The sequence below is a fragment of the Panthera uncia genome, chromosome A2 (genome assembly GCF_023721935.1).
Source record: "Panthera uncia isolate 11264 chromosome A2, Puncia_PCG_1.0, whole genome shotgun sequence".
Taxonomy (NCBI): Eukaryota; Metazoa; Chordata; class Mammalia; order Carnivora; family Felidae; genus Panthera; species Panthera uncia.
Genome location: NC_064816.1, coordinates 70,822,503 through 70,844,035, shown reverse-complemented (window position 1 = coordinate 70,844,035; position 21,533 = coordinate 70,822,503). Strand labels below are relative to the sequence as shown.

At 39.1% G+C, this 21,533-nt stretch overlaps 1 protein-coding gene and 2 pseudogenes across 1 annotated transcript in view; 2 read left to right on the top strand and 1 right to left on the bottom strand.

Moving 5' to 3' along the window:
* Positions 1-21,533, top strand: part of RALA (RAS like proto-oncogene A) — a 71,256-nt gene that overhangs the window by 31,397 nt on the left and 18,326 nt on the right. The gene's annotated exons all lie outside the window — the stretch shown is intronic.
* Positions 406-4,703, bottom strand: LOC125930403 (cell division control protein 42 homolog; annotated as a pseudogene).
* On the top strand, positions 6,599-12,214 carry LOC125930402 (aspartate aminotransferase, mitochondrial-like; annotated as a pseudogene).

Below are 21,533 nucleotides of genomic sequence, written 5' to 3'. Positions count from 1 at the left end.
TTCTTTCTTTCTTTCTTTCTTTCTTTCTTTCTTTCTTTCTTTCTTTCAGATTTTAAGTATTCTCTATACCCAACATGAGACTCGATCTTACAACCCTGAGATCAAGAGTCGCATGCTCTACCCACTGAGCCAGCCAGGCGCCTCTCATTTTCTTTTTGAAAGGGGAAAAATATTTTTTAAAATTATAAACTCAATCCATTAGATATATCCCAAAGGATGTAATACTTTTCTTCATTTATCAGTGAAAGAAGTTAGAAATTAGCTTAAAAAAAAAAAGCTCAGCAAATGGCAGACAAATCTCCTTGGAAGTCACAGTCCCATGTAAAGTGCATCCCAGAAAAGAGGAGGGGCAAATCAGGTAGCACCTGCTTTTATGGGTTTCATCAAATACTGGACCTACCCAAGGGGAGGCAGAAGAGTCACCTCTCAAAAAGGAGTGTGTTACCTGATGAGGCCATTACTACACACCTTCCTAAGAGCACCAGTGGGGTGGTGGGGGCTGGGGTTGGGGACGTGTTTTCTAAACTAGATCTAGGAAGTGGAATGTGGAATCAGTTTTGTCCTGTTCCCCTTAAGGGCTGTCCACTGGTTGATGACACTTTTTTTTAAAGACTAAATAAAACAAAACAAGCACACACCCTAAAAATGGAAAAGAAAAAATACCACCAAGATGTCCCCGATTACTCTCCACAGTGGAACCGGGGAGAAGCTTCAGCAACCCAAATTAGTTGTTACAGAGTCATCACAAGCGGGCCTCTCTCTTAAACAACAACGAAAACTTTTTTTTTTTTTTGGGGAAACAACAGAACAAAAACTAGTACTTATCACTTTTCTGACAGTACAGAATCACTCAGAATTAACTAGTATCAGGGGAGGCAAGGGGGCCATACCTATGGGCCTTGTCTCACACCAGCGCATGTGGGTTAAGTGCAGGGCATTTGTCATTATTGGAAAGACAAATTTTAATTTTTCATCTTTAGTTTGATTTAAACATTGCTTTTAGTATGATGCTGACACCAGCTGCGCAGAAAGGGCTCTGGAGAGAGGTTCATAGCAGCATACACCTGCGGGTTTTCCGGTTCTGGCTGTGGGCCCTCCAGTATTGCTTCCTCAAACACGTTCATTCCATAGGCATTGCTGTATGAGTTCAGAGCACTCCATATACTCGATAGCCTGCGAGCAGTCTCTGCAGTGACAGGCCTCTCTGATTCTTAAAGTTCCTCAGTAGTGGAGGGGTTATCTCTGAGATCAGTTTGGATCCCAGCAAGCAAGAAAGGAGTCTTTGCACAGTGGTGAATTATCTCAGGCACCCACTTTTCTTTCACGTTTTGAGTGAGGACAGAGAAAAGAGTGAGAAACAGACTAGAGATACATGTGTTTGTGGATAACTCAATGGTCATAATCTGTTATAATCCTCTTGCCCTGCTACATCAAAAAGTCCAAGAATATATGGCTCTCCACCAACCATAACTATGACTACATAGTTGTCAAAAACAGTTGGTACATGTTCAGATGGAAGTGTGTCCGGTAGGGTATCAGGAGACACATTTTACCAGTGGCACCATCACCCACAACAGTGCACTTACTTGTCTGCCATGCTGAGACAGTTTTGCATCTATTTCGAATATTCAGATTCCACGTTGACTTCAGCTTCTCCACTGGGACCTTTCTATCCTTTCATTTTCTTAACTTTTATCTTTTGAAGGCAGAAAATACGTTTTTAAAAACTGATTTTATTTGAATATAGTCGGCACAATGTTACATTAGTTTCAGGTATAATATAGTGATTCAGTAAGTCTATATGTTATGCTGTGCTCACCACAAATATAGTTGCCATCTGTCACCATTATGGAATGAATAAATCATAGGAATAAAAGGCACATTGTAGGGAATGTAGTCGATGATTGTAATTGTTTATTTAACTGTCTTTTAAAGAACAGAAGTTTTTAACTTTGAGGTAGTCCAGTTTATCAGTTTGTTCTTATGTGGATTTTGCTTTTGGCATTCTAGCTAAGAAATCATTACTTAACTCAAGGTCATATGCCTAATCCAAGGTCATATGCCTAACTCTCTGCTTTCTTCTAGAAGTTTTGCAATATGGATCTCAGTTCATTTTTTTGCATATGGATATCTTAATTGTTCCAATATCATTGTTGAAAAGACTATCTGAGGGCACCTTGATGGCTCAGTTAAGCATCCAACTCTTGATCTCAGCTCAGGTCTTGATCTCAGGGTTGTGAGTTCAAGCCCCACATTGGGCTCCAAGCTGGGCATGGAGCATACTTAAAAAACAAAAAACAAAACCACAAAACTGTCCTTTCTTTATTGCATTGCCTTTTACACCTTTGTCAACAGGTGTCAAAAACTGTAAACAACCCAGATGTCCACCAATAGATGAATGGATAAACGAATTGTAGTAACGCTGTATAGTGGACTACTGTGCAGCAGTAAAAGGAAAAGAGCTACTGATACAGGCAACAACAGGGATGTATCTCAAAATTACATGGAGTGAAAGAAGCCTGATGGAGTTCATACTGCATAATTCTAGAAACTATAGAAAATGCTAATTAATTTATATAGAAAACAGAGCAATGTATTAAGGGGTGTGGCAATGCTAGGGGGGATTACGGTGGGTCATATTTAAATATGTGCAGTTTATTATATGTTACACCTCAATAAAGCTGTTACACATAAAATTCTAAAAATTTTATAGAATAACAGTAGTTAAACTTGATCACTAAAATTTTTCTTTTCCTACTTGTTAATCTTTTCTTCATACTATAATCCCTGTTTTATTGTTTTACTTAAAAAATGATAAGTAGATCTGGACATAGTTTTCAGAACATGTGATCATTGTAAACTTGCTTCAAGTATATCTTTTGCTTCAAGTCCTGTGTCATGCCAGTTCCTACAGGGCCTATTAATCTTTCCTCGGTATCATTGTTCAACTACCTACGACCTACTTTGTTATTGTTTAATCCATACTCCCCCCTCACCCAAACTCCCCCAAATGTCCACACATACTTCACTAGTAGAAATTGGAAAATGCATAGGATTAAGATATATAAAGTTTGAGGGGAGAAGCATAAAAAAGGGATCAGGGGCACGTGGTATAAGGAGACAATGTTATAGAATTTAGATTTCAACCTAAGAGCACTTACGGAGTCTTTGAAGAATTTTAGCTAAGCCATGTCAAACTAATTTCACTTTTTATTGTGATAGGTTATAGTTACATAAAAAGGCAGACATTATTAACAATAAGGGGCGTTGAGTCCCTTTGGTATTTTAGTTAATACATAATTTTTGGGGTGGCAGGGTCAAAACTCTTATTCCAGTATCTTAAATGTATTCCCAAGCTTTATACATTATAATTGCATCCTTTCAACTGAAATAGAACTAGTAATTCAAAGTTCAGAACTACCTGAACTTTCCTGTTTCTGCTTCTTGGGTTTATGTGAATGACAACTATATTTAGGCTTAAGAATTTAGTCTACTGGAACTAAATACAGGCTTCATCTATTCATCCTTGCTGGTTTTCAGTAGGAAATCTTGTAAAATGGCCTGTAAGAGGTTTTACTATTTTATTTTTCTTCCTTTCAAACGTTTTGAGTCAAGGTTCACTAATTTGGAATTAGTTATGACTCTCTGTAAGGCACTATTGATTCTTGATATCATCTCCTGATAGCAAGAGATGGCAAGAACCCAGAAAGGAAGAAATGTGATTTCTGAGCAGCAGCCAGTTATCTGGAAACAGGATCCTTTGTTGTTAAAGAGGGTTTACTGGAACAAGTTTCTGTGTCGTCATACAGCACCGGCCACTGCCTAACCCAGACCATGTTTTTCAACACCTGGCATAACATGAAATTTCTAGATCACATGAGACCAGTCCTTCAGGAGGTTACTTGAACTCAGTCATCCAGTATGATGGATTGGTGACTGTGGAAGCCTGTAAGTGGGTACCAGTTACTAATAAACATGCTCAGCCCATCCCTTGAATTGAACTCCGGGTTTTGGGATAGAGCAAGAGAATGAGGATATGGGATACTGGCTTCTAAAGTCATTTGTGAGTACACAGTGATTGTATGCCTGCTCTAACTGCACTGGCACAGATACGTAGATTCTGCGGGATCATACCGTCCTGGGTCAGTTCCTAGTTTTAACTCTACCACAACTTTCTGTGGAATTTCTTGCAAATGACTTAACTCTTCTCTAGCCCTTATTTCCTTTTATGAAAAATGAGAGGATTAAGAATATTTTAAGACTTCCTTCTGTGGTTCTTCAGTTGCATTATGTTTATTTGATTTAAAAAACATCTTGCAGTGAAACTTCTAGGTAAAAATGAAAATAATTTGTTAAAATCCTATCACGTGTAAAATTGGAAGAAAGAGGCTAGTATACTGAAGGAGATATTTTACTGGATGAAATCCCTGGGTAAATCTCACTTTCTGTGGAGCCTGGACCTTCCGAATGTTATCTCTTTGAGCATCAAATTGTCGTCTGTGCTGAAGCCTGTAACCTTAAGTGATAATGAGCTGCAACACCTTTGCTTCTAACCCCTATTTTGCATTTAGGTGCACATGTTTAATGTTTTAATTTTAAATGTATGGTTGGCTTTTGGTGATACAGTTTGAAGAGATTGAAAGCTTACCTGTGTGTGGGTCTACTTCCCAGCCTATGATTCCCAACCGTCCCTGATGAGCCATGACTATCCCCAATGAACCCCTGATACCCACTGTCATTCACCGTCCACCCACTCCTGCTTAGAGTAATTTGACATACACTCTGTTCCATGTTCTGCCTGTTAGATGTATTGGAAATGACCGAGGAGTCTTGTCCCTTTCCTTGGCCACATAGGCAGTTGCTGTATGTGGGACTTGTTTTATTTATTTAATTTAATTTCTTAACTTTAGAGAGAGAGTATGAGCTCAAGAGAGGGGCAGAGGGAGAAAGAGAATCTTAAGAAGGCTCCATGCTCAGCACGGAGCCTGACGTGGAGCTCGATCCCATAACGCTGGGATCATGACCTGCGCCAGATCAAGAGTTGGATGCTCAACCAACTGAGCCACCCAGGTGTCCCAGGGACTTGTTTTAAATTACTGTTGTCTGGTCTCTTCTGCCTCCATCGATCCATCGAGAACCCCAGTGGTCTTTATTCCAAATACAATGATGATTTGCTCTGTGGTATCATCCCTGACTCACCTTCTCCCCTTCTCAACTGCCTCTCTTTCCCCCTCACTTCCCCACACAAAGTCTGGGGATGTCTTTGCCCACTTCTTGGCTAGTGTTATAAAACTGGCAACAACAGGTGCACAAAACTTAGTGCCTGGTACAAAGTAGTATGTTCAGTAAATGTTAGCTGTTTTTAGTCTTAGGCCACTATCTATTGAATGAGTCATGAGGTGCCTGCCTGTCTCAGTCAGTTAAGTGTCCGACTTTGGCTTGGCTCATGATCTTGCGGTTCGTGAGTTCAAGCCTCACGTTGGGCTCTGTGCTGACAGCTCAGAGCCTGGAGCCAGCTTTGGATTCTGTGTCTCCCTCTCTCTCTGCCCTTCCCCACTCGCATTGTGTCTCAAAAATAAATAAACATTAAAAAAAAATTGTTTAATAAAGTTTATTTTAAAAAATAATAAAATAAATGAATCATAGAAATTGCTGATTTCTAAGTAAAAAAAGAAATCTAATGTTGGCAGTTTTATATAGTTCAACTTTATGATAATATGGAGTGATGATTCTTAACCAAGATACAAATTAGAATGATCAGGTCAGCCTTTTACAATATACACTGTCCGCATCCTAGCTCGTTCAGTGAGGATCTTCATGCATGGGTCCTGGGTAAGTGCATTTTTCAAAAGTTCCCCAGATGACTCTAGCGCATACACCTACTAAAACACCTGTGAGAGAATCTTCCCTTCAGGTTGTTTTTCTTTTAATGTACAAGTTCTTTTATACAGACCGGTATGTTTTTCATATAGTCAATTATACAGTCATGAACTGAAACTTTATTTTCATGACTCAACAAATTAGTCATTTTTAACTGTAAGATATGATCAAATCTCAAATTAAGATTTATCAGTACTCAATCTTTGGAAGGAAAATCTAGGTGCTAAAGGATGTTTTCATGATTTTCAAGGAATTTCCAAGTCTTTTTTTCTTTCTTTTCTTTTTTTTTTTTTTTTTAATTATGGTTCTTTATTTTTGAGAGGCAGAGAGAGACAGAGCATGAGTTGGGGAGGGGCAGAGAGAGACAGAGACACAGAATTCGAAGCAGGCTCCAGGCTCTGAGCTGTCAGCCCAGAGCCCGACACGGAGCTTGAACCCACGAACCGTGAGATCATGACCTGAGCCGAAGTCGGATGCTTAACCACCTGAGCCACCCAGGCACCCCAACTAAGTAGAATTTAAATAAAAATAAAAATAAAGCCTTGAGTTATATACACAAAGAAAGAAATAAACATAAGCTTAGTCTATTTTCTATATTCGTTGTTAGAGTTTTTAATTAAAAACCGTGATATTTCCTGTCATTTTGCTGTGCCATACGTCTACAGTAAACCGCACAGAGTACGTACCAAATGCTTAATGTGAATGGATGGATGTGTGATGCCGCACACAAGAGCAAGTCAGAATTTCAAAGGTTACTAGTTCGTGTTTTCTTTCTTTCTCTGTTTTGAATGGCTCCCTGTTGCTATTTAAAAAGAACCGGCAGCTGGCCCTCCACTCTGCCTTGCAGTTACCCACTGCCTTCTTGCCACCTGCCCTGGCCCTGCTGTTCTCTGGCTGTGTCCTGTCCAGGGTCACTACCACCTTCCACCCAGGCCTCACCACTGTGGCCTCTGGCAGAGCCGGCTCCTGGTGGACCCGTATGGAGATGGGGCTCCCAGATCCCATCCTGGGAGTCACAGGAGCCTTTAAGAGAAACACCAACAGCAAACAGATCAGTCTGGGAGTTGGTGCCTACTGAGATGATAATGGAAAGCCTTCTGTGCTCCCTAGTGTCTGGAAGGCAGAGGCCCAGATTGCTGCAAAGTATTTGACAAAGAATACCTTCCCATTGTGAGACTTGCTGAATTTTGTGAGGCATCTGCAGAACTAGCCCTGGGTGAGAACAGCAAAACGTTGAAAAGTAACTGGTATGTCACTATGCAGACTGTTTCTGAAACTGGGGCCTTGAAGATTGGAGCCAGTTTTCTGCAAAGATTTTTTTTAAGTTCAGCTGAGCTGCCTTTCTGCCCGAACGCTTCTGAGGAAATCACACGCCCATCTTCAGGGACACTGGCCTGCGGCTACATGGTTAATCAGTACTCTAACCCCAAGACGTGCAGCTTTGACTTCACAGGCGCTAAAGAGGACGTTTCGAAAATGCCACAGCAAAGCGTCCTTCTCCTGCATACCCGTGCCCACAGCCCCACGGAAGAGGACCCTTGCCCCAAGCATTGGAAGGATAGAGCAACAGTGGTGAAGAAAAACAATCTCTTTGCATTCCTCGACATGGCCTATTTACCAAGGCTTTGCCAGGGATGATGGCAACAAGGATGCCTGGACTGTATGCACTTCACTGAACAGGGCATTCATGTTTGTCTCTGCTAATCCTATGCCAAGAACATGGCTTATTTGGTGAGTGTGTGGGAGCGTTCACTGTAGTCGGGAAAGATGCTGATGAAGCCTACAGGGTGGGGTCACGGTTGAAGATTTTGATCTGTCTGGTGCATTCCAACCTTCCAATCAGTGGAGCACGGATTGCCTCGACCATCCTGACCAGCCCTGACCTGCAGTAACCATGGTTGCAGGAAGTAAAAGGCATGGCCAACCACGTCATTAGCGTGCAGACTCAGCTGGTCTCCCTCCTCAAGAAGGAGGGCTCCTGCCACAACTGGTAGCACATTGCTGACCAGATGGGCATGTTTGGTTTCACGGGACTAAAGCTCGAGCAGGTGGAGAGGCTGACCGAGGAGTTCTCCATCTCCCTGACAAATGATCACCTCAGGCAACGTGGACTACCTTGTCCATGCCACTTACTAGGTCACCAAGTAATTTCCCTGGTTAGAGGGAACAAAGACCACCTTCCTGTCTACAGCCTCTGTGGTTGTGAGATTCACACAGAGGAAGAAGGAGGGTGGATGGTGGTGAGCAAGTCATTTCTTTCAACCACAGTACTTAACACTCAACCATTGAATGTGTTTTTCAGAAAAGAACATGTAGTGAAATGGGGCAGAGGCATCTGTGGCTGGTGTCTGAAACTTTGTGGCTCAAAACCAAACTCCTGCTCATCCTTTAATTCCAGTGTTCCAAAAGAGTGTACATGTGCAAGATAGAGCCCCCAAAAAACCTGTCGATCACGCCAGTGCAATAGATCAGGAGCTTTAACAGAAGCACCTTTTGGTGTTGGGGGCACCTCTGTAGCTCTAGAATGAGAAGAGCACCTACAAGAGGCATTGTGGGAAGACCTAGTTCTAACATGAGCAGTCAGCCCTGTGTTTGTCCTCTGGTGATGGGGCAAGCTTATCAACAGACCTCGTTCCAGAAACCGTGTTTCATGAACTGCTGCCGCTGCAGTGAGGAAAATAAAAGATGTTTCCTGTCTTATTTAAGAAAAATAAGGGGCGCCTGGGTGGCTCAGTCAGTTAAGCGTCCGACTTCGACTCAGGTCGTGATCTCATGGGTCGTGGGTTCGAGCCCCGCATGGGGCTCTGTGCTGACAGCTCGGAGCCAGGAGCCTGCTTCTGATTCTGTGTGTCCCTCCCTTTCTGTCCCTCCCCTGCTCATGCTGTCTCTCTCTGTCTCTCAAAAATAAGTAAATGTAAAAAAAAAAAAAAAAAAAAAGTAAAAAGAAAAAAGGCCTTTCTTTTTAATACTTTCAGACATTTTGATGTTGCTCTCTTCTCCCTTATTATTGCTGTTCTTTTCCTGAGACACAGAGATCTATAACTAGCCTAGATTTTCATCCTATTCTGCTGCTTGATGGACTGTCAGCCCCATCCTATAGGATTGACTTATTTGAAGAAGTGCATAATTTACTTCTCATCCCATACCCTCACTTTCCTTATCAAAGAATAGCATGGAAGAGGTAACTGCACTGGATTTCAGCATCCTCTTTAGTGATTGTCTCCTGACGGGATGTTGCCTCTGCCCAGTTGGACCCCTTAACTTCATTCAGTGCAGTTGTGCAGTGTCTCATCTCACGTCACGAGTGGGCAATGCAGGGCAGAGTCAGGAAAGAGGGTATCTGGGCTCTGGTTTTAACCTTTTGTGTGCCGCCAGCTGGGCTCAGGCTTCACCCTTTGGAAAGATAACCACTATCTGCTCCAATCATGTAGACTTATTGAACCCTGGTTTCTCTCTTAAAATAAAGTTACTGCGGACCCCCCCTCCAAATAAAAATAAATGAAAAGAATTGGCTACCGTATTTCCACAAAATAGAAACTCAGCGAGTGGTCTATTATAGAGCTGTTGTGGAGATTAGTTGGTACAAAGGGAATTTCTCTTTATTGCTGTAGAGTTGATCTTTAGCTTTAAGTTACTGATTTATAAAAATAGTTTCAGTACTTAATTTGCAGAGCATGACGGATCAATATGTCCCTTTATAAATTCTTAGTTTTAGCTAAGCTGTCCCAATGCTATAAAGAAAACATTAGAAAAAAAAATCATATCAACACTTTTCTATAGCAGTGAAGACCACTGGCTGACCTCTTTTTTTCTTTCTGTGTGATTACTTGGTCACTTATATCAGGAAACCTATTTATTCTTAAAATTGATACTGAAAATTGATAATTGATACTGAATACTTAAAATTGATTGCATTCTTTAAAACTGAGGTTTATCTTAACTAGACTCTTTAGTTGAGATTTTCGAAGTTCCTGAACTTGAAATATTTGGGATTCCAAATAAGTCAACTGAAGATTTTAACTCATTTGTACTGAAAGCCAATAGACTGACTCCTCTGTGTCCCCAACTTCCTGTGACATGACAGAGGAAAATAAAATTTATAAACAGAAATTTGTAAACTCACAAGCACTGAGAGTAGGAGCAGATGGAGTGGCCATGAGCAAAGCAGAGACTTTCCAGGTTTTAGAAGGCAGGAAACAGATGGCACTGATGGGTGGGCCAGGGTGGAGGAAGCCCCGGTCCAGCATACCCATGAGGAGAGGCTGCGAGAGGAATCTATGCTTTCAGGAGGAACCGAGCAGAAGAGATGATAGGACATGATATTATGATTGTATGCATTAAGAGCCAACTAGACATCCTACCCATACACCCTACCCATACAAATGCTGCAACAACATTGGTTCCCATGCTAATTTTGGAAATCTGCTTTCGAAAAAAGTTTCTTTTTAAACTCTCAGCCTGAGGAGGATTAGGAGTTGCAGTGAAAGTGTTAGTGACACATGGTAAACTCTCCTTGTTTTGATATTTGAAGAAGAATCCAACCTGTTGACCTGTTCCTTGCCCACGAACGTTGAAGGAAACACACCCATTAAAATGACAGTGAACATGGAGTCTTTGACTTCTCCAGATCTGTAATGGGAAGTAGATCTCTCCACCACTGGAGGAAACCTGCTGTGATGGACTGGGGAAGCTAGAGGAAAGAAAGCCTAGTCAGTGGTGACTTGGAATTATAAATGAATTAACAATTATGAATTAACAATTCACAAAATAACCAAATACATAGAAAAAAATTCACCCTCCTCCTGTAATCAAAGATGGAATTAGAAATAACAATGAGATCTTTTTCCTAATATGTAATTAGCAGATTTTTTTAAAGAATACCAATTGCCTAATAGGAATGTTGTGAACAATTATACAGAACTTTTGAAAAGCAGTTGGACATTATGCCTGATAAACCTTAAACAATCCATTCATTCAATTTCTGTTTCTTAATGGAAACAGCATGGAAAGCATTTTAAACATAGAAATAGATGGTCATTAATTGTTATACTGAATAATTCTGAACGGCTGTCATGTCTTACACGACTCAGTAAGTGAACTGCTGCACATGCACAAAATGACATACTAAATAGCCATTAAGAATTACAGCCATGAGGTCAACAAAACAACACAGAAAAACAAGTATGACTTAAGTGGAAAGGGATGCAGAAGGCAAACTTGTGTTATAACTTAACCTCCTCCCCACCATGTCTCTGTACTTCATGGTAAAATCCTTGAAGTTGGGGATCCTGACTTACCTATGTGCCCACCCACTCCTGCCCTCCAATGCCTAGCACAATACCTGACTCTGAATAATTCTGTGTTGACTCAGAAGACGGGCATAGGAAAAAGAAACAGGAAGCGAAATAATAAGCCAAAAGATCAGAGAAGCCACTTTACAAAGAGAGAGCTAACTTACTAGTGAAAAATGCATTAAAAAGTGGAATTTAACAGATGTCTTCATGTAAACTTTGATGCCTTAAAAATATTTCGTGTGCTAGTGGGGCACCTGGGTGGCGTCATCGGTTGAGCGCCTGACTCTTGATCATCAGGTCATGATCTTGAGGTTTGTGGTTTCAGGCCCTATGTCAGGCTCTATGCTATCCCTGCTTGAGATGCTCTCTCTCCCTCTCTCTACCCCTAGCTGCTTGCACAGATGCATGTACTCTCTCTCTCTCTCTCTGTCTCTCAAAATAAATATTTAAAAAATATATTTTATGTGCTTATGACTGTTTACTGTTAAACTTTTTGTCAATATTTCTTCTAATGTCTAAGTTTGATCTAAGCCTTACTTAGTTGAATAATTTTTAAGCTGGATAATTCAGACAGGATTAGTTCAATTATTTTTTCTGGTTGCATTTTTTTTAATTAGCAAAGCTTTCATAGACAATATGAAGTTCCTAAATATATCAAGAAGAAACTGAGAGTGTATATACACTAATTTATAGCTCATACACAGTAGAACCTAAAGCAGGTATAACTTATCCAAATTATACTTTTTTTTTAGATCACTAAGCATCCAGACTCTGAGTATTATTTCTTCATGCAGTTTTGTACCTGGTAAATTGAGTAAAAACATTTAATTTATTTAATTTTCAATTAAGGAACATATTCACATGTTTCACAATTCAAATGGTTACTGTTATTTATCCTCCCAGAGTTAGCATAGGAATATAGAAGCAAAATGTATATTCTTTATAAGTATTAACAATTTAATGTTTTTCTAAAGTACATAATCTTATTTTAAAAGCACACTTAGGGGTTAAAAGACAAATGTTAAAATAGCCATCGATAGTAGTTTATAGGTTTTTTTTACTCTTTTACCTTTCGGGTTTCACCCTGTTACTTATTTCTCGGCATTACTGAAATCAAGTCATAATGTGCTAACAAAACTACTGGGGCCAGAGTGAGAAAACCTCTTATATTTCAGCTATACAATCTTAGATTCAATTTTTAAATTATTTTGAACTATTAAAGTGATTTCCATCATTTCCTTGCATGAACTCTTCTCACCACCTACCCTTACCCCACAAAAGGCTGTTGCTTCTTCTTTTCCTTACCCATGTCCACCCACTCTAGTCAGAGAGTTAAGTAATTTGGCTTGAACTTCCCCTCTCCTTCACCCCACACATCTAATAGGTCCCCATATTGGTTGAGTCTTTTCCCTTAGTGTCTCTTGAATTCATCAGCACCTCCCTAGTCCACACTCAAGTCACCATGGCCCTGTAGGCTTCTAGCTGTTCTCCCTTCTGAGTCATAGTCTCTCGCTTAAAAACTCCTGGTGGTTCTCCACTGCTTTGAGGACAAAAATCATTACATTCCTGGTACATAAGGTTCTGTTTCTGGCCCTTTTTACTTCTTACAGCTTTATCTCCAACCATGGCTCCCAGGTTCACCTGGTCTACTATTGCTTTGTCTTTCAAGTCTTCGCTTAGCCATCACTTCCTCATTTGTTCTAGAAAATTTTTGTTAGTTTTAACTGTGGCAAGGGTTTTACCTTTGTGCTGCTGTTAGTAATTTTGCCCTGAATGGGGGCTGAATATATGCTGCATTAAAGGTACTATCTTCTAAAAAGATGCGTAGGGGCAGTTCAGGTGATGATCTCGTGGTTCAGGCTGTCTGCTTTTAGCACAGCGCCTGCTTCGGATCCTCTGTCCCCATCTCTCTCTGCCTCTCCCTTGCTCACATGTGCACTTTCTGTCTGTTTCTCTCTCTCAAAAATAAACATTTAAAACTAAATAAAAAGATGCTTATCGTACATACGCTGTTTTATTCATGTTAACATTGGCTTTACAAACAAGCTGACGCCCAAGGAGATAAAGTAATTCAAGCCTTTGTGATTTTAGGTCTGTGCTTTGATATCTGACGTGTCTGGCAAGTCATGTAAATAACTTTTACTATTCAGACAAGGCAAAATGTTAAGCCATCTTTAAGCAGTTTCCAGCTACTGTAACCTTAAAATAGTATTACTTTCCTTAGTTCAGTCTTTATTATAATTTTGTGTTCTTGTTATTCAGTGAAGCTTGAATAGTTGGAAAATATTATGTTGTTCCATCTCAAAAATAAAACAGTGTTGCAGGGACTTTCTAACTTTGAATGCTGCTCATATAGAGCTTAATTGTATTCTTCAAAATGAAGGAAGACTTTAGGGTGTCAGTTGCTATTAACGTTGTTTCACCTGGACTTCCTTCCACCTTCTCTTTTTAATAATGACTAATTAATAAAGTTTTGTTTATAAATATTAAAAACAATAGTTTTTTTGTCACTTAAAATTTGTCAAAGATTTATTGGGATTCCAAAAGCATGAAACAAAACTATGATAAATTGGACTTCGCCAAAATAAAAGCTTCTCTTCAAAAAACATGTAAAGAAAATGAAAAGATAAGCCACAGACTAGGAGAAAATATTTTCTGGTAAAAAAAAAATTTTGTTCCAGAAAATATAAAGAACTCTTACAACTCACTAAAAAAAATTTTTTTTTAAATGGGCAAAAGATTTGAACACCAAAGACCTATATAGATGGCAGATAACCACATGAAAGGATGCTTAACATGGTTAGTAATTAGGAAAGTGCAAATTACAACCACAATGAAATACTAATGCTGATGTCCTAGACTGCCTAGATGATGACAGTACCCTATGTAAAGCAACTGGAAATCGCCTACTTGTTAGTGGAAATGCAGAAAGGTACACCACTTGGAAAACATATTTAAACAAACGTACCATGCAGTTTAGCAATCCCACTCTTAGGTATTTACCCAAAAGAAGTGCACAGTGAGGCGGGGGGGTGGGGGGGGGGATACACACACACACACACACACACACACACACACACACACAGAGACTTGTATATGAATGTGTATAGCTTCTTCATCTTTAAAATTTTTTAAATGAAATAACCCAAATAAATGTGAATAGGTAACCAAATTGTGCTATTTCCAGACAGTTGAATACCATCCAACGTTAAAAAAAAAAAGGTATATGCACTTCTGGTACATGTAACAATATGGATGTATCTCAGAAGCCATAGCTGAGTAAAAGAAACCAGGCACAAAAAGCTACATACAATATGATCAATTTATATAACATTCTGGAAAAGACAATAGGAACTGAAATTGGATCAGTGGCTGCCAAGGGATGGGGTCATGGGGGGATATTGACTGCAGGGGGGTCAGAAGTACATTTTAGGGGTGATGGAAACGTTAGGGATCTTGACTGTGGTAGTGGTCACGTGACTACATTTATCAAAACTCATTGAAAAGATGATTTTATTGTATGTATACCACACTGCCTTTCAAAAAAAAGCCAGTTTTCAACATCAGAAATTACCTTCACAGGGACATCTGGGTGGCTCAATGAGATAATAAGCGTCCAACTCTTGGTTTTGGCTCAGGTCATGATCTCATGGTTCCTGAGTTCAAGCCCTGTGTTGGGCTCTATGCTGACACCTTGGGATCCTGTCTCTGCCCCTCCCCTGCTTGCACTCTCTCTGCTCGTTCTCTCTCTCTCTCTCTCTCTCTCAAAATAAATAAACTTAAAAAAAATTACCTTCACAAATTTCAGGGTAAAGAAAACTCTAGAAGATAGATCAGATGACTCCTAAATCAGGTCATTAGTCTTTTGATTCAGTGGTGGTGTTTTTTTATTGTGAATACATTTTCGTATATTAAAAGTTAATAGTCTTTTATTATCAAAATTTTGTTACCAGTGTACAATCTTCTTGCCCCAAAACAAGATCTGTCTTCATTTATTTGAGTCACCCTTTATAAAGTTACCTAAATACATTATTTAATTGTCTTCATGTATATCTTACACAGTTTGTGTTCATTTCATTCTCTGTTATGTACTCTTTGTGAGTGCTCTTGTAAATCGAGTCTTTTCTTCCACTCTCTGTATATATTGTTGTTGTTGTTGTTAGACATTTGGTTTCCACTTTTTGGCTACTGTGAAGAAAACTATGAACATTCTTGTACAAGTATTTTTGTGGACAGATGTTTTCATATCACTTGAGTAAAATGTAGGAGAACTTTGGGTTATAGGGTATGTGTTATGTTTACCTTTTTGAGAAATTGCCATTTTTCAGAATGATTATACCATTTTTATACTCCCACCAGCAAGGCATGAGAGTTCTGAAAGTTCAACATCCTTTCCTACATTCAATGTGGAGTCTAATTTTAGCTATTGTAGTGGGCATAAAGTAGTGTATCCTTGTGACTTTCATTTGAATGTCCTTCTGATATTGAGCAACTTTTTATGAACTTTTTGGACAAAGAAATATCTTTTATGAAGTGTTTATGAAGCTCAAGTATTTTGCCCAGTTTTTATTGGGTTGTTTATATATATATATTTTTTAATGTTTATTTATTTTTGAGAGAGAGAGAGAGACAGAGCACAAGTAGGGGAGGGGCAGAGAGAGAGGGAGACACAGAATCTGAAGCAGGCTCCAGGCTCTGAGCTGTCAGCATACAGCCCGATGCAGGGCTCAAACCCACGAACTGCGAGATCATGACCTGAGCCAAAGTCGGAGGCTTAACCAACTGAGCCACTCAGGTACCCCTGGGTTGCTTATATTTTTATTATTAATTTGTTAGAGTTATTTATATATTTTGGATGCAAGTCCTTTGACAATATTTTCTCCCAGCCTGTGGCTTACCTTTTAATTTTCTCATCAGTCCCTTTTGATGAGTAGAGGATTTTAGTTTTGATAGTCCAGTTTTTCAGTTTTTTCTTTTGTACTTCATATTTTTTGTGTCCTCTCTAAAAAATCTTTTTTTCCCTCAGAGTCTCAAAGATACTTTTCTGTTTTTTGAAGACTATATGTTAGCTTTACATTTGAGTCTATCATACATATCAAATTAATTTTTTGGCACAGGGTGAGAAATGAGTAGAGGTTCTTTTCCTCCTAAGGTTTATGCAATTTTTCCAGGACTATTTGTTGAAAAGATTGTCATTTCCCCCATTTAATTGCTTTGGCCCCTTCTTCCATTATACATTCTAACCGTTTATTTGAAAAGAAATTCATTCTTTATACAACATATTTGGTATAGAACCATTTACCCTTTGAAATCTCTTTTTGATAGCAATTTTGCAGTTGATTCCTTTGGCCTAAGTATGAAATCGTATTATCAGTTAATAATGATCATTTGCTCCTTATTTCTCTTTCTGATGTCATCAGATGCCACTTCCAGAACAATGCCAAAGAGTGGTGATAGTGGACATTCTTATTCCTGAAAAAAGCATTAATGGAAATGCTTTTATTTTATGAAGCACAATGATACTTTTAGGGTGTGGGCTTTAAGGTAGCCAGTTTCTATATTAAGTGAGTACCAATAAATTTCTACTTTATTAAGGTTTTTATGAGCAGCAGACTTTGGATTTTACAAATAGTATAGGCTTTATACAGATAATAATATGATTATTTTCTTCTATCAATTTGAGGAATTCTATTGACTTCTTAAAATATAAAGCTATTCTTACAATATCTGGTTGAATTCTACTTGGTCACTTTGGTTTATTCTTTTAATATGCTGGATTCTATATGGTAACATTTTTTATTTAGAATTTTTGCACTGTATTCACATGATAGATCAGTTAATCTACATTTCCTTTATTATCTCTTTGTTAGAACTTTATGAATGTTAAGCTAGCTCTCTGAGGAGGATTTGGAAGCTTTTTCCATACTCTGGAGCATTAAACACTATTGATAATACCTGTGCTTTATTTAAATGGCTGGAAAAATTGGGGTGCCTGGGTGGCTCAGTCGGTTGAGCTTCCGACTGTGGCTTAGGTCATGATCTCACTGTCTGTGAGTTAGAGCCCCGCGTCAGGCTCTGTGCTGACAGCTCAGAGCCTGGAGCCTGCTTCGGATTCTGTGTCTCCCTCTCTGTCTCTGACCCTCCCCCATTCATGTTCTCTCTCTGTCTCAAAAACAAATAAACATTAAGAAAAAAAAATTTGGGGGGACGCCTGGGTGGCTCAGTCAGTTAAGCGGCCGACTTCGGCTCAAGTCATGATCTCGTGGTCCATGAGTTCAAGCCCCGCGTCGGGCTCTGTGCCTACAGCTCAGAGCCTGGAGCCTGTTTCAGATTCTGTGTCTCCCTCTCTCTGACCCTCCCCTGTTCATGCTGTGTGTCTCTCTCTGTCTCAAAAATAAATAAACGTTAAAAAATAAAAATAAAAAAAAGATGTTAAAAAAGAAAAAAAAGGGGCGCCTGGGTGGCTCAGTCAGTTAAGCATCTGACTTCGGCTCAGGTCATGATCTCGCGGTATGTGAGTTCAAGCCCCGCGTCGGGCTCTGTGCTGACTGCTCAGAGCCTGGAGCCTGTTTCAGATTCTGTGTCTCCCTCTCTCTCTGACCCTCCCCCGTTCATGCTCTGTCTCTCTCTGTCTCAAAAATAAATAAATGTTAAAAAAAAAATTAAAAAAAATTTTTTTTAATTAAAAAATAAAATAAAATAAATGGCTGGAAAAATATACCAATATTGTTATTTGTGCCTGGTAATAAACCTAAGTAGTCTTAAAAAAAAAAAAAAAAAAAACTCTTTCAAAAAGGAATAGTGTATCTTGTTTCCTTGGTCAGGTATATTCTAATTCTTCTGAAATTGTTAATTTTATAATAAATTCCTTGGAATTTTTTTATTGAGCAGATACTGTTAATGCAGATAGGGAGTGCCATGGGTGAGTTGTTGTATGAAATACTTTATATTCTGAGAGTGAGTCACTAATTTGGCCTCTACCTACATGTGATTAGTAATGGTTTGATAGGAACTGAACTTCTGGTGATCATAAACTTTTAATGCACTATTGAAATAGGAGGGGAAGTAAATGATTCATTTAATCTCTTTATTGACAAAGAATCTCTCATTAAGAACTTTTACCAGTCAGAGGGGCACCTGGGTAGCTCTGTTGGTTAAGCAATCGACTTCAGCTCAGGTCATGATCCCACAGCTCCTGGGTTCGAGCCCAGCGTCCAGCTCTGTGCTGACAGCTCAGAGCCTGGAGCCTGCTTCAGATTCTGTGTCTCCCTCTCTCTCTGCCCCTCCCCTGCTCATGCTGTCTCTCTCTATGAAAATAATAAATAAACATTAAAAAAAATTTTTTTAAAGAATTTACCAGCTAATATTTTTGCTAGACTAATAATAAGTACCTTTATTAGGAAAGTCTAAAGATAATGAGCTCTGGAAATATGAAGATCATTGGGTTTTTCACTTTTGGTGGCCAGAGAATATTTGATACCTTATTTGATAAGAGTATTCTTTATTCAGTATTGGAGAACTAGGTTGATCGTTTCTAGAAAACTTCTTAAAGTTTAAAATAGAGAGTTTAGAATTTGGATTGAAGGTTTGTGGTCTGAAGCACCTTGACCCACTTTATGTGGTAGGCTGAATAATGGCCCGAGATACTCATATCCTAATCTCTGGAATCTGTGAATCTTACTTTCTATGGCAAAAGGGACTTTGTGATTAAATCAAGGATCTTGAGATATTATTTTGGAAAATTCTGGTGGGCCTTAAATGTAATCACAAGTCTCCTTTTAAGAGGGAAGTGGAAGGAGGTTTGACTACCGTAGAAGAGAAGGCAGTATGACCACAGAAGCAGAGATTGTTGTGATGTAGCCAAGAGATGTAATTCTTTTTTCAAAGAGATTTAAGACTGTTTAAGAGCCAAGGAGTGCCAGTCTCTAAAAACTGGAAAAAGCAAGGAATACATTCTCCTCTGGAGCTTCCAGAAAGAATCTGTCCAACTGATACCTTTATTGAGCCTTAAGACTCATTTTGGATTTCTGGCAACCAGAACTGTAATACAATAAATTTGTATTATTTTAAGCCACTATAAGTTTGTAGTAATTTGTTACAGCAGCAACAGGAAATTCATACAGTATGCATACACCTCAGCTAAACATGAGGCAAGACCCTAGACCTGTGGAGTTCAACTCCATAGCCTCAGCACCAAAAGCAGTGCCTTTGTTGATGGAGGAAGGAAGAGAAGGAGGGGGAAAAATCAGGTAATTCATATTTAAATGAATATTTTGAGCATGGTGTAGGTGTCTAATTTGTGAACGAAGCAGAGAAAAACAGCTTGAAAACTCAAAACCCACCCCTAACCAAATAGGTTCTATAGTATTATTCTAGCACATCACTTTAAAAAATTGAACAGTAGGGGCGCCTGGGTGGCTCAGTCAGTTAAGCATCTGACTCTTAATTTTGGCTCAAGTCTTGATCTCATGGTTCTGAGATCGAGCCCAGAGTTCTGAGCTCTGGTGCTGGATGTGGAGCCTGCTTACGATTCTCTCTCTCCCTCTCCCTCTGCCCCTCCCCTTCACCAGGTATCATACTATTTTTGGTGCAGTTGTAAATGAGATTGTTTTCTTAATTTCACTTTCTGCTGCTTCTTTATTTGTGTGTAAAAATGCAACAGATTTCTGTATATTAATTTTATATGCGATTTTACTGAATTCATTTATCAGTTCTAGTAGTTTTATGGTGGTCTGCAGGGTTTTCTATGTAGAGCATCATGTCATCTGCAAATAGTGAATGTTTTACTTCTTCTTTATCAATTGGGATGCCTTTTACTTCTTTTTCTTGTCTGACTGCTGTGACTAGGACTTCCAATACTATGTTGAATGAAAGTGGTGAGTGGACATCCTTATCTTGTTCCTGAATGATGGTAGCTGTATTTTTTCCATATATATATATATATATATATATATATATATATATATATAATAAAAATTATGTTGAAGTGTGTTCCTCTAACCTACTTTGTTGAGAGTTTTTTTCATGAATGGATATTGTACTTTGTCAAATACTTTTTCCGCATCTAATGAGATGACGATATGGTTTTTATCCTTTCTGGTGTTAATGTGTTTCTGCCTCTTTTGGATGATTATCATATGAACATCCATTAATAACGTTTTAAAAGCAACCAAACAAAAACTCTGTCCATCTATGGCCACATTTCTTCATCTTCAGAGTAAAAAAGTGCATTTCTGTACCTCCTGTTTTCTCTTCAACACACCCCATTCAGGCTGTGATTCCTACCTCACTGGTGAAATGACTTTCCCCAAGGTTATTAGCAATCTCCATCTTGCCAAAATCTAGTAATCAATTCTCTGTAAATTCTTATCTTCTTATATCTCAGCTCAGTCTCCCAGCAGGATTTGACAGTCAACCAGTTTCTATGTACAATTACTGGATTTCCTCCTGAGTGGCCACTTTTCCTCCTGAACAAGTCTGTTGAGCTGTCTCAGGGATATCTCTTCTGCTGCCTTCTCTTACCCATCTTCATCTTATCCCAAAGTGAGTTCATTCAGTTTTGTGACTTTAAATACATCTGTAGGAGCTCCTGAGTGGCTCAGTTGGCTAAGCGACTGATGCTTGATTTCATGATCTCACGGGTTCATGAGTTCAAGCCCTGCATCGGGCTCTGTGCTGACAGCACAGAGCCTGCTTGGGATTCATTCTCTTTCTCTCTCTCTCTCTCTCTATCCCTTCCCAGCTCATGCATGCACACACACTCAGATAGATAGATAGATAGATAGATAAAAATCCGTAGCTACATAGTCATGAAATGATTATAGCTGCCAGCAAGTAAGGATCATAATAGTGAAGATCATTTCCTGATTTATATAGGAACACCAGCAAGAGCATGTTCCATAAGCTACTGAGGCTTAGTATACTTAAGGCTTTTAGTTATTTGAATAAGGCTATCAGTTATCCGAAATACACTGATATTTTTCACTATTTCTGAGCAGTGATAGTCATTCACAATCTAATGATCATGTCCTTGGTACCCAGGAAAAAGGGGGGGACTCAGTTCTTGTCTGTTGAGTTGATGAAACTGCTAGCCTCCAAGTGTAGAGTCTTTACAATACACTTCACAGTGCAAACTGCTTCTGCTAAAATGTTACAGAAATAAGAACGGGATCAGAAATTGCACGGATAGTGTCAGAGTTACGCTCCACGTAGATTGAAAGCAGTCTCAAAGTATAACATGTTCATATTAAGTGGGTAGTAAGATTATGAGTTGTTTCTTTCTTTCTTTAAGACTTTTCTGTTTGGGCAAATAGTCATATGGGCGTGATTTCTGGGCAGAGCCTGAGAAGGGCCCAGCTC